The following is a 13409-nucleotide window of genomic DNA, read 5'->3' on the forward strand; positions in this document are numbered from 1 at the left end:
ATACCGAACAGGACCACATGGTGATGCCAAAAAAAACCTAAACCAAGCACCTGCTGACTGCATATATCTACTACAGTACACGGATCCATTCAGTATAACTAAACACAGCAACATAAACATGACAAATCAAAACATTATCGTGAATGTGTGTGGAAACAACATGAATGTACGGAAATGTCTGTGCCTGTGCATAAATACAATGTGGATAAGTGCATCAAGAGCACTCATACACGCATTATTATAGCGGACTCACGCGTGCTTACTGTACTGTACGACTCCTGTACGCCCCCGCAATCGTCTTTACCTTGATTGCAGTCTTCATCCATCAAAACTTTACTAGCGATACTGGTTATCCATTCGAGAAAACGTAGTTTGTGTCTCATCTGGCCATACGGTGGGATGTGTTGACAATCCGTTCAGTCTGTACTTCACACAAGCGTGTGACGCGTGAGGGCTCGTGCTCTTCAGAGACAATCACAGAATATGACAGAGCTCGTGTTTAAAAGCGAAACACACTGGAATTAATAATTCACTGAAAACGCAACGCGAGTCTCTGTTCTCTCTGCAATCTCTGATGAAGTCAGCCTGGTTTCCTTTATATTAGCGCTGTTTTGGACGGATTGTTTGAATGCATTCGCTTCCTGGATCATTGGACTGAAAACTTTCCCGGAGTTTAGCAGCTTAAAATGATCTAATCGCAAGCAGAGAAGCAAAATTGGGTTAAAGGGTCAGAATAGAAATTGTGCTTTAGTAATTTTGCGTTAAATTATCTTAACGCATTAAGGATTGTAAAATTAATCACATGCGTTAACGCGTTAACGATGACAGCCCTAATATATATATATATATATATATATAGCCGATTCTGCTGCCTTCTGCCAAAAGTGTTATTTGTAAAGGTCAGTAGATTAGGAATGGGAATGGAAAAACTTCTCACAGTGGACAACAGAATAGCACTATTTACTTGAGAGAATGAAAACGGCCACCTTTGGAGATATAATCCTGTTTATTGGTCAAATCTCCTGACAAGCATGAAGTCTCCCTGCTTTCGCTTTCACCATAGTACTTGGTTTATCTCCTATTATGTTTTCCCAGAGAGAAGTGTAAGATTGACATAGTGTCTTTGATTAGATTTACTGTCGGAAAACAATGGCCTGCGTTATCTGTGCAGCTGATTGGTGGAGAGCAGGGACTGAGATTAGCCAATCGTTCGCCTTATCTGACCTACATCACTACATGACCAAATCAGTTCACTCACCTTTGGCAAGAGTGAATAAAAGCCATGTGGTTTACAAGATAATAATTTTTCTTTTATGATATAACTTGATTACCCATCTGTCACATAAGTGTCAATTCAAGAAGTAATCAACATCAAGGTGCCGCCACACTAGGATCTGAGCAAGCAAAATTACCTTTCAACCTGCAGTGAATTTGGACAACAGGATACATTTAATAAATAATAAAAGTAATAATTATTAATAATAATAAAAATAATGTTTATTTAATACTGATATTTGTATAAATATATATATTTTTAAATATTTTTAAATCAAAAAGTATTTGATTTAATTAAATGGGTTATATTTTAGTTTTAAAATAATTGTTTATTTGTTAATGGTTATAATTATTTAGTCATATTAATATTAATTAATTAGGAATTGAGCATGGAAAATTGCTTTGAGACTGCAGTGAATTTGTACAACAGGATAAATGTAATAAATAAAATAAATATGTATCTATTTAAAAAATAAATAAATATTTATTTATATAAAAATATTTAATATTGCCATTTGTATGAATATATTTTCTATATTGTTAAAATAATATTTAATATAATTTAATTGATTATTTATTATTATTTATAAAACATTATTAATCATAAAATTTGTTAGTGATTATAATTATGTAATCATTAATCATATTCATATTAATGAACTAGACTTATGCAATGTGATCTAATGTTACACTTTAGTGCTTCAGTGTTTAATAAATAATAAATATAAATTAATAATTGTGTGACATTTTTGTTTAATTATTAAATTATTCATTATAATTTATTAAATTCTTAATTATTTAATTCATCCATTTTTTTATATTACATTAATATTAATATATACTATATATTTCATATTTATAATTATGTAATCATATTCATGTTAATTATTTATTGATATTGATATTATTACAAACAATTTTTTAAATAATATTAATGTTCAATCATTTTAAAATGTTTAAATATGTATATGAATGGAAGTCTAGTGTGACTTCACCTTTAGAAAAGCAGTTTACTTCCAAAAACCATTATTAAGTTTACATAAACCGAGGGAGTTTTATGCTCAACTGCTAGAGCAAAACTGGATGCACTAACTCTCTCAATCATCCGTAATAAAAAGCACAGAGTCAAATTCATTGCATGTTAATCAAGTGCTGGATTTATTCCATGACTTTCTAAAATCTAGTTTCCAAATGGCTGTTATCTTCTGACAGCTGCTTGTGCTGTTGGACAGGCAATCCATCAATTATGTTTCATATTTATCACAACGGTGAGTCCAAATCTCGGCGTTATTCGGTTTAGTCAGCTATCGCAAGAAGAGGGTGGTCTCTGCGCTCAAACGATAAGCTTTCCAGATCACAACCTGGTTTATTGACATAATTAAATGTGGTTATTATTAGACGTACTAAACGCAGTACGCAATGAAATTGTTTTATGTGCTTTGACTAATGGAGACGTGTTTACTGCGTAAACGCCCTGACATGGGTTGTAAATCCAAGTTAAGACTATTAGGCCCGAACACAACAGACTGTTTGTGAGTTTGTCTAATCCTTCATTCCGCTCCTTATCAAGACTGTTTTACGAAGGTCACGATCTGCAACTGCAGTAGCTGTTGCAGATCTAATGACGTAATGCTGAATAATCTATTGCGATATGATATCGGTATGACAGCTACTAGAATTGATTCAGTGTGTCGCTGGACTCAGAGTGTAGCTTTCCACGCAACAGGATCAATCATTCATGCCACATTAGCGCTAGGAGACAGAGTTCGTCCCTTAGAGCTTGTAAGCACTGCTGTAGGACTGAGACTTGGAAAGAAAGAGCAGAGAAGGTGAAATATGTTTTGTTTGCAGGAGTCATGGAACCACGGCTTGCTAGTTCAATGGAACATACTAGGAAATGACTGTAAACAATCCTTTGCCATGGCAACAGAGGTGATTCCCTGACAACAGACAACAGTATCAGGCAACCCCCTGCAGAACTAAATTAAAGTCTGTACACATCCTAACATAACTGCTTGAATCAGGAAGGACCAGTCACTGTTGGGCTCATATGCACATTTTAGCCAGACATCATGTATATTAGTGCTCAAAAATCAATGTTTTGGGTTTTTCAGGCTTGAAATTGTAAAGGGTCATTTTAACTCAACTAACTAAGAGTTACAAGTTGTTATTTACACATCTATGAGGTTAATCACATTGTGTCTCATTGACTAATAATTGCGTGAATTATTTAGTATTTGTGCGAACAGGAGAACTTCACATCGCAATTTGTTAGAACTAGAACTAGAATTAGAATTAGAACATTAACCTCGTTCTAATGTTAATGAATCTGGAGTGTTTAAATGAGCGACCATTTGCACGAGGTTAGTCATTTGCCTAAAACACGCCCAACCATGTCCATATAAGGACTTTGCGCACAACTTTTCATATGCAGCTGTACATGCGCGTATCTTCGCTGTTATTTAAGATGAAATATATGTCTACAATTTTAACATGATTATAACATCACCTAGAGTATATGACTTTTTGCATATATGTGTGGTTTCTGTTGTTCCTACTTTTATTTTTTTGCAAATTTCAAATACATTTAAGTACGAAATTTAATGGCGAATTCATTATTCGTGAAAAAGTTCGTACACAGATTTCATGCACCAATTTGTCGCACACTTGAAACCCAATGACTGGACAAGAGATGCAAAAACTAAAGTAGTTGTGGCTGTGTAAAGCTCATGAATATTTAATGAGGCAAACATCGACGCTGATTATGATTGGCCGTTTGTTGCTAATTACTCACTGTTGGAATCCGGCAGAACAGTATTGCTAATAGAGATAGGTATTGATGTCATTTTAAGCTGTTTAGTGTTAGTTTTTTAGTCTTTGTTTACCCTTTTCTGTTAATCTTTCTAGATGTCTCTCATGTTGAATGATTAATTTTAAATGACATTAATTTAAATTCAATTCAATAATTAAATTAAATTCAGTTTGTGATTCCTGTGTATTTATGTTGATGTGCAGCATTAAAAAGTCAAAATACATGTGCATTGATTTACCCAGAGCTAAAAGTGGCTTAGAAGATGCTTAAGCGGCCTTTCAGAAAGCTTTTTTTTTTTTGCATTGAAAAAGAAAGCAAGGGTCTCTTTATTTATTTATTTATTTATTTGGGTTATTTGTGCTTAAGCAACACATTTTTCAGAAGGGTGTTACAAAAGACAGTAGTGTAATAGTAAAAAATGTCCATTTATTGCATATATACATAGAAAAAGAATGGAAAAGTAGTGCGGAATGGGAAAAGCACTTTGAGTTGTGAATGTACTCTTTTCCTCTCCATTGTGGCTATCTTAGTCAATATAATGGGTTATATACGACTTTTTTCATGACAGGGTCATCAGATCAGATCAAACACCATTTCTAAAACAGGAAGCAATATATCACTTTCATGATAATCGAAGTTAGAAGCCATGATTGTGACACTTTGATTTTGAACTTTGCAGCATTACACTAGCTAGCCCCGCCCATAGTCAAATTATGTGGCTGTATACAGTATTAAACATCAACTTGGTTGTAAATGTGTGGACTAGTTAAGGTCTCCCTTTTGATTCATGAGTGTTTTTGCATGTTGATTATTTGCATGCTGGTGGTCACCAAAAAACACACGCAGCACAGCATGACTGGCCCATCCTGGATGTTATGGAGGAGTAAACAGGAAGAAACAGGAGAAATGAGGTCATTGGGTTTGTTGCATTAAAGGAAGGCAAGTCACTTCTTCCTGTTACTCATGTCTGTCAAGGTTATATGGTCACTTTGTTGTCTCTTCTCTAAGGAAAGAGAGAAAAAGAGAGAAGACAATGCACACTAGAAACTCTTTTGGGAGTCAAAGTGTGTTTGCATAACAATCTGTTCACACAGCGCAGCCTGCGAATGCCTCCGGACAGCTGTGTGGAAAAAGCGTCCTAAACTCCACTGACATCTGGATAAAGACCTTCAGTTGATTATGTCAGTGCAGTTGGTGTTAAATCCACAAGCATGCGTGGCAGACGTTAGCTCTGAAATCTACTATACTATCAAACCACCATCTTGAAGATCTCATTTAATTTAATGAGATGAATAAGAGTTTGTCTGGGTCAGTGGTTACTAACCGACATACTGGAGGGACACATGGCGCGCACAGACCCGCTGTTCAAGGAGGAAAAATAGTGCTAATCGGTTTACTCATGGTGAATGCAAAGATGAGTAAGATCAGAAATACTGGAGCAGTTGTTGAGGCCATCCTGAGGAAGGAGGGTGTGCATTTCTAAATCAGGGAAACGGGAAAAATGCAGGGAATGCTGTATAGATGACTGAGCAGGGAGTCAGCCAAGACAGATAGCACTTGGGTGTGTGTGTGTCAGGAGGTCAAGATGACTAGACTAGACAGGGTTTTTTATGATTTGCATCCTGAAAAGAAATATATGCTCCATTTAACTAATTTATAGCATGTAATAAGTTAATATTTTTGCCCTTATACAAATTTACTTTGGTAAGTATAGTTACCTTTTTTCTTTATGGGAGGACTAGTAAGCTTTTATTATTCCCTCATCATTTTATTGCATGGATAAAACATTAACCAATAATAGTAAAATCATATGACTATGAAAATGAATGAATGTCTATCAATGAATGTGCTAAGGTCTTGGCTAAAATAAAATAATAAAATAAAAACAATCCACCATTATTTCTCAAATAAAATAATTCTAAGTAATTCTAAATAATCATTCTAAATAAAATCAAAACTGAATCCGAAAAGCACTAAAATAAAATGTCATGAAACCAATGTGTGCTTTAGTGCCATGAAATGTATTATTATTTTTATACCATGAAAATAAAATAACAAAACGAAATGACAAAATGAAACAAACCAAACCAAAATTGAATAGTAAAATCAAACTGAAATGCAGCCTGACATCACAAGTAGTCAAAGAATTAAACTGCAAATTTAAATTAAAATAAAATAAAATGACATTAAATTACAAAATGGCAGATGAAATCAAATTAAATTTAAAAATAAAACAAACACAAACTGATATTATAAATAGTAAAAATAAAGAAATAAAATGACAAAATTATATAAAATTACATAAAATGAGTGTGTGTGTGTGTGTGTGTTAAACGCCAAACAGAAGCCGGAAGCCGTGGCCTAATGTTAGAGAGTCGGACTTGTACCCAAAGGTTGCGGGTTCGAGTCTTGTACCGGCAGGGATTGTAGGTGGGGGGAGTGAATGTACAGCGCTCTCTTCCACCTTCAGTACCACGATTGAGGTGCCCTTGAGCAAGGCACTGAACTCCCCACTGTTCCCCGGGCGCCACAGCATAAATGGCTGCCCACTGCTCCGGGTGTGTGTTCACTGCTGTGTGCACTTTGGATGGGTTAAATGCAGAGCACTAATTCCAAGTATGGGTCACCATACTTGGCCACATGTCACGTCACTTTCACAGACAGCGTAGTGGCACCGAGCGCGTGAGGGGAGGGACTGACAGCGCTCTGCTAATCCTATTGTGTCTCGCGCAGCCGGTGCGCGAGGTGCTGCTGTGCGGAGCAGTGTGGAACATTAGTGGGATTTATTTCTGCAGTACTCTGAGTCCATACGCATGTAACAACCACCCGCAACTGGATGCAAAAAAGGGTTAGTATGCAATGCATACTGAGGCGTTATTCGATAGTGTTGTCGTGTGTGGTGGTTTCATTTTGAAGCGCGCAAAATCTGAGACTGGACCTGTTGCGGGTGAGATTTTACAGAGATTGTAAACAAGACTGGACTGAAATCGCAGATGTGGACGTTTAAATGTTAAGTATTTCTAAGGCTGAGTTCATATAGAACGCGTTTGTTCTTGCGTTTAAATAATAGACGTAACGCTATAGGTCTTGCGACGCGTTTTAAAAGTTGAACTATTTGTAGCCCTCTACCTCATCTCGCATGCATTGCGAAAGTAATGTTAAAGAAATTATTATTATTATTATAGAATAGAATTGATCTAATCACTGTAAAATGTATGAATCACTTCATTATTTATGGGGAAATTGGTATTGGCACCCTGCGTGAACAGTTAGGGTTTATTTAAAAAATGTCTTTTTTGTTATTAGTTTTATATTTAAGTGTTTTATGTTACATTTATGTTATTTAGTTCATATTTACTGCATTAATGTTGTGTCATGTGGTGAAGCTGTTTATGTGTGTAACTGCTCTATATAGTATTTATAGTGTTATTGACTGTTGGTGAACTTGGTGAACCATTGTGCAACGTGTGATTATCAACTCAGTTTACACAGATTTTAATAACTCAAATATGTAATGTATATTAACATTATATAATGTAATGGCATATTGTACAGTTAGCAGCTGTGAAATACAGAGTGACCAAATTAAATACATGACAAAAAGGTGGATGCTTAATAATGAATACTCATTGCATCCATTGTGCAATAGAGGGTTAACTTGAAACTGTATCTTAAAAATGCAACGCTCACATCTGTCTGATGCATATGTGCATAGACGAACCCTTAAAAATGATCGCAGATACATTTCAAGAATGCATCCTGGGTCTTTACATTATGGACCCTGCTCTATGTGAGTAGATTTATTATGTCAGTGTGGCGTTATCTTGACAGATGTTGAAAATGAAGCATTTTTTTTTTGTCTTTCTGGGATGTTTTAGGGTTTGTGGATGTGATAGATTGTTCCATATATGAGAATTCCATAGGAGCAGCACACGCTGATAAACACACGTAGCTCAAGAGGAATGTGTGTGTCTATGGCTCATTCTCATGTTGTTTATTACACACACACACACACACACACACACACACACACACCATGCGCTGATGGTTCTTGCTAGGGCTATACATTACACTAGGTAAACCTTCTCTCCAGTAGTTAAACATACTGTCAGAGGGCTTTCTAGAAATGTACTGCTTTATGCGGTATATGTTTATTTAGTGTTATGTCTGTATATGAATTCCTAGTTAAAGGAATAGTTTGCCCAAAAATGATGATATGCTGAAAATGTACTCGCCTTCAGGTCATCCAGGATATAGATGAATTTGTTTCATCGGACTAGATTTGGAGAATTGTGTAAGCATTTTTTTTTGTCTTTCTGGGATGTTTTAGGGTTTGTGGATGTGATAGATTGTTCCATATGTGAGAATTCCATAGGAGCAGCACACGCTGATAAACACACGTAGCTCAAGAGGAATGTGTGTGTCTATGGCTCATTCTCATGTTGTTTATTACACACACACACACACACACACACACACACACACACACCATGCGCTGATGGTTCTTGCTAGGGCTATACATTACACTAGGTAAACCTTCTCTCCAGTAGTTAAACATACTGTCAGAGGGCTTTCTAGAAATGTACTGCTTTATGCGGTATATGTTTATTTAGTGTTATGTCTGTATATGAATTCCTAGTTAAAGGAATAGTTTGCCCAAAAATGATGATATGCTGAAAATGTACTCGCCTTCAGGTCATCCAGGATATAGATGAATTTGTTTCATCGGACTAGATTTGGAGAATTGTGTCATTACATCACTTGCAGTGAATGGGTGCCGTCAGGATGAGAGTCCAAACAGCTGATAAAAACATCACAATAATCCACACAACTCCAATCCATCAGTTAGCATCTTGTGAAGCAAAAAGCTGTGTTTGTAAGAAACAAATCCATCAAGATGATTTTAACTTCAGACCATTACTAAGATATGAGTAAATCTATACATAATATTGCTTTCTCCAGTGAAAAAGTCGTCTTGTCTGAATCAGGAGAGAAATATGCACAGATCAAGCACCGTTTACAAGAGAAAATAGTCCAAAACAGTTCTAAACAAATATGTCAGTGGATTTTGATGTGAGAAGACAACAGGGTATGGACTTTTTCACTGTAGGAAGCTTTATTGTGGATTTGTATTTTGGCCAGAAACAATGATTTAAAGTTATAATGCCTTAATGATGGATTTGTTTCTTACAAACAAGCTTATCACCTCACAAGACATTAATTGATGAACTGGAGTGTGGATTACTTGTGGATTATTGTGATGTTTTTATCAGCGGTTTGGACATCATTCTGACGGCACCCAATCACTGCAGAGGATCCATTGGTGAGCAAGTGTTATAATGCTAAATTTCTCCAAATCTGTTCCAAAGAAGAAACAATCTCATCTACATCTTGAATGGTCTGAGGGTGTGTGAATTTTCAGCTAATTTTCATTTTTGGATTAGCTATTCCTTTAATGGCGTAAATAAACAGGTCATACATGCATATTAGTTGGTGCAAGATTATATAGGGCAAAATGAACTTTCTCAAAAAGATGTGTTTTGCAAGTATAACGCATTTCTATAATTCATTTATCTTCTACATAAGTGCTTTTTAGTGTGTAAGCAGTGCGTCTGGAAAAACACGCACACCAAAAAGCACGCATGATGCAATATTTGGCAGCGTAATGTAATGATGTTATTTTAAATGTAATTAGCTCACCCATTTGCATATTAGCCTTATTTATTGAAGATTGCTGGAGTAGATCTGTCAGCGGTGACATCGTGCTTGGCACATTACGGTTTGCTAACTGGCTCAGCCCTACCCCGGTCATGAAGATGGGTGATTGTTGAATGCTCAGCGGGCACAAAGGCCTCTCGTTAGCCTCCTAAATGTGTGAACTGGCACCGGGATCAATGGCAGCAGGCTTGTGAAAGGCTGCTTCATAATGAACCCTTGAGAGCTCGTCACTCACCCGATGCGAGGTAGAGAGAAGCCAAAAGATGGACGGTGAGCTCAGAACTTTAAAGCTTCTGTTTACAATTGGGAAAAGGTTGCTGGTCCTAGAATAGCATAAATGGGTCACCTCTATGGGAAAAGTCTAGCCACATAAACGTTAATGTACAGCCAGGTGATGGAGGGGAGGGGAGAGTGTGTGGGTCATAGATCGTTAAGTTAATTTAGAGAGGAAGGTAATCTAGTAGAGTATCTGTGGGTAGTAAGAGCGGGGTCAGGGGTGAACTAGAGTGCTGGTTAGTGCTGTTTTATTAGGTAAAATGATTGAAAAGAGAACCGTGGGGCTATTCTAGATTAGAACATCTTATTTTGTGAATGGCATCCTGCCCTTTGAACCAAACTAAAGGCTTTTGTTGCAGAACTGCTCATTTTGAGGTCTGTGGTGGTGAAACCTGTGCTATTTTTTTTTCACTTGTTTACCATTTCAATCCATTCTAATCCATACAATGAAAGCGAGTGGGGATGGATGCTTTTGAACTCCAAAATGTCAACAAAAGCATAACAGAAGTATTTTAAACACATTTTATGCTATAGTATACATCTTTAGAAGCCATATGAACTACTGTTCTGTTCAGAAGTTCTTTTTATAAAGGCATGATTTTTAGTAAGCGTTGTTTAGTATCTACCATTTTCCTTTAGCCAAAAGTATTTTTTTTTTTTAGATTTATATTACCTTTCAAAAGATTGGGGTTAGTAAGATTTTTCTTTAAGAAATGAATATTTTATTAAGCTTGGATGCATTAAATTGATCAAAAGCCATTTATAATGTTGTAATAAATGCTGTTCATTTGAACTTTTCTATTCATCAAAGATCCAATAAGACCAAAATATTAAGCAGCACAGCTGTTTTCAACATTGCAATTAATAAGAAATTTTCTTGAGCAGCAAATCAGCATATTAGAATGATTTCTGAAGGATCATGTGACACTGAACACTGGAGTAATTTCAGCTTTGTATCACAGGAATTAATTACATTTTAAAATATATTCAAATAGAAAAGCTTTATTTTAAATTGTAATACTATTTCACAGTGTTACTATTTTTTTTTACTGTATTTTAAGCATAAAAGACGTCTTTCAAAAAACATTAAAAAGTCTTTTGAAAATATTTATATATATTTTAATATACATACAGTATTGACATTTTAACCTGTAATGCCAATTGGAGTTAAAATTCACTTTAAGATTTAAAATCATGCTCTCTAACAATAGAATTTTAGAAATGGATTAATTTTTTTTTAAATCTGAATGTTTTAATGAAGTGCATGATTTTGTGTGAAGTGGCTCCGTGTGGCTGTCATTATCTGTTCTTTCATATCTAGCAGCCGTACATTGCAGTTTAGACGACTGAGCTGGCTAGCACTCATCCATTCTTTCTCTCTCCCTCTCTCTCTCTGAAACAGGTGCTGTGTTAATTGGTAAACAGTCATGGTTTACTGCTAGATAGGCTCACTTATGATTCATTTAGCTTCCTCTTGGTCATCAGACAGTCTGTTCAGGCCTCTTGTGTGAGTGTGCATGTGTTGTTATATGTGCTGAAGTGGTAGGAAGATGAGACCGCAGCAGATGGTCTGTAAACTGTGCTCAAGCCGGACTCCTGTCGAGTCTGCCCTTTGTTGCACGTATGCATTCCTATGTGAGCGGGTCGGTGCATATGCCATGATACTTTAGTCTTGGCTTAGGTTGCTGTTATCTTACCCTCCATTCATCTCCAGCCTCAGGCGGTGGGCTGCAGCTCAGCATTCCGGCTTTTGTCTCCTTCATTTCCATTTGTAAAACAGGTGTGGATGCCGAAACACTAGCGCAAGTTTCTGAAATGTAAATGAGATGGGTTGTGTTGATTTTTCAGATATTCTTGGAATGGTTTTATTTGTTGTTTTAGTTAAAGAAAATGTATCTTAATAGGTCATATAAACAACTGCATCATAACAAAGGCCATTATGTGTGGAATAATTGAAATCTACAGATGGTTTGAGACGGCAATACACCAATTTTGGTGCATGAAACCTTACAAAAAGTACAAAATATGAGCTGTATGAGCTTGCTTAAATGGATTTTGCTCCAATATTCCATTGCCATGTCTAATTCGCCTCAGTATGCAAACTTTCAATCTTAGAACATAATACAGGGCAGAGTTTGTAAATTTAACACCTTCTTTGGCTACCCAAATGAAGGCAAACAGTCGTTTTTCATAAATGAAACGAATGCAAATCTAACAAGCAAGTAAGCTGAAGCTCCAAGTCTCCAAATCTGACAAAAAAAGGTTGTGCTTGAAAGCTATTTCCGAATGATCAATTGCTCCGTTTCGAGGGGTGCCGTGGAGAAATAAATGGAATCACCGCTGCCGTTGTTGTTCCTTCAACGATTTCCATCTGCTTTGCTTCTCGACAGTCCATAAATACATTTTTAATGGTTGACAAACTGATCTCGTTGCAGATGAAAATCGATGATCAAGACAGCGAGAGTCCCCAGAGAACTACACAAATGAATACAATGAATAATTTAGTCTTTCACACTAATCATATCTCCATTAATTCTTAAAACTCTGCCTCAGTGTAGGCACTGGACATGTCGGACAGGCTTTTAAAGACTGGTAATCATCTCTCTCCTTATGGATGAGGGGCAAGATGTATCCGGTATTGATCTGCTTTTTTTCTGTGTATGTGTGTGTCATTTGCTTAAACCATTTGAATCAACACAACACCCACAAAAGAGGTTTTACAATCTGATGAGCGCTTAAGTTCCCTGAATGACATTTTATTCTCAAAACCTGTCGAAAAAAAACAAACATTAAATACCATTAAAGTAGGGGTGGGCGATATGACCAAAATCTTATATCACGATATGAGTAATTTTATATCACGATAACAATATATATCACAATATAGTTATTTTTTTTCTTTTAAAAAGGTTTTTATGATATTAAAGTCTTTGATACCATAGAATTTTCATAATCCTTGTCACCAATGTCAAGCCTAAAAAGAAAAAAAACAACAAAACCTCAAGCTCACTGAAGATAAATAAACAGTCAGTGATGAAATAAGTATAAGAAACTAATTGCAATATGACAAAAAACTACAATAAATAAGAAACGCTACATACATTGTGTAAATTAATTAGTCTTCATGTGTTAATTATATCTATCTATCTATAGATAGATAGATATATATAATTTGCATGTGTATTCTATATATATATATATATATAAATTATCATTATTATTATTTTTTAATTTCTTCTTATTAAAGTTACAGAAGTGATTTAGTCAAGAGCAGTGAGAGATTTTCTCTCTTTTGTTGTTTTATTAACATGACTGATAGACAGCAGGA

At 35.7% G+C, this 13409-nt stretch overlaps 1 protein-coding gene across 4 annotated transcripts in view; it reads left to right on the top strand.

Moving 5' to 3' along the window:
- The window catches only part of LOC107662265 (rho GTPase-activating protein 24-like), a 123272-nt gene that overhangs the window by 97098 nt on the left and 12765 nt on the right, over positions 1 to 13409 (top strand). Inside the window, exon 1 of one of the 4 annotated variants that reach the window (XM_016452238.1) lies at positions 6797 to 6935. The exons of the other annotated variants lie outside the window; for them this stretch is intronic. The gene's annotated coding sequence lies outside the window, so the exon portion shown is untranslated. Of the gene's footprint in view, positions 1 to 6796; positions 6936 to 13409 lie in introns of those variants that run through there. 4 annotated transcript variants of the gene reach the window in all.

The sequence above is a fragment of the Sinocyclocheilus anshuiensis genome, unplaced genomic scaffold, assembly GCF_001515605.1.
Source record: "Sinocyclocheilus anshuiensis isolate Anshui unplaced genomic scaffold, SAMN03320099.WGS_v1.1 scaffold457, whole genome shotgun sequence".
NCBI classification, from domain to species: domain Eukaryota; kingdom Metazoa; phylum Chordata; class Actinopteri; order Cypriniformes; family Cyprinidae; genus Sinocyclocheilus; species Sinocyclocheilus anshuiensis.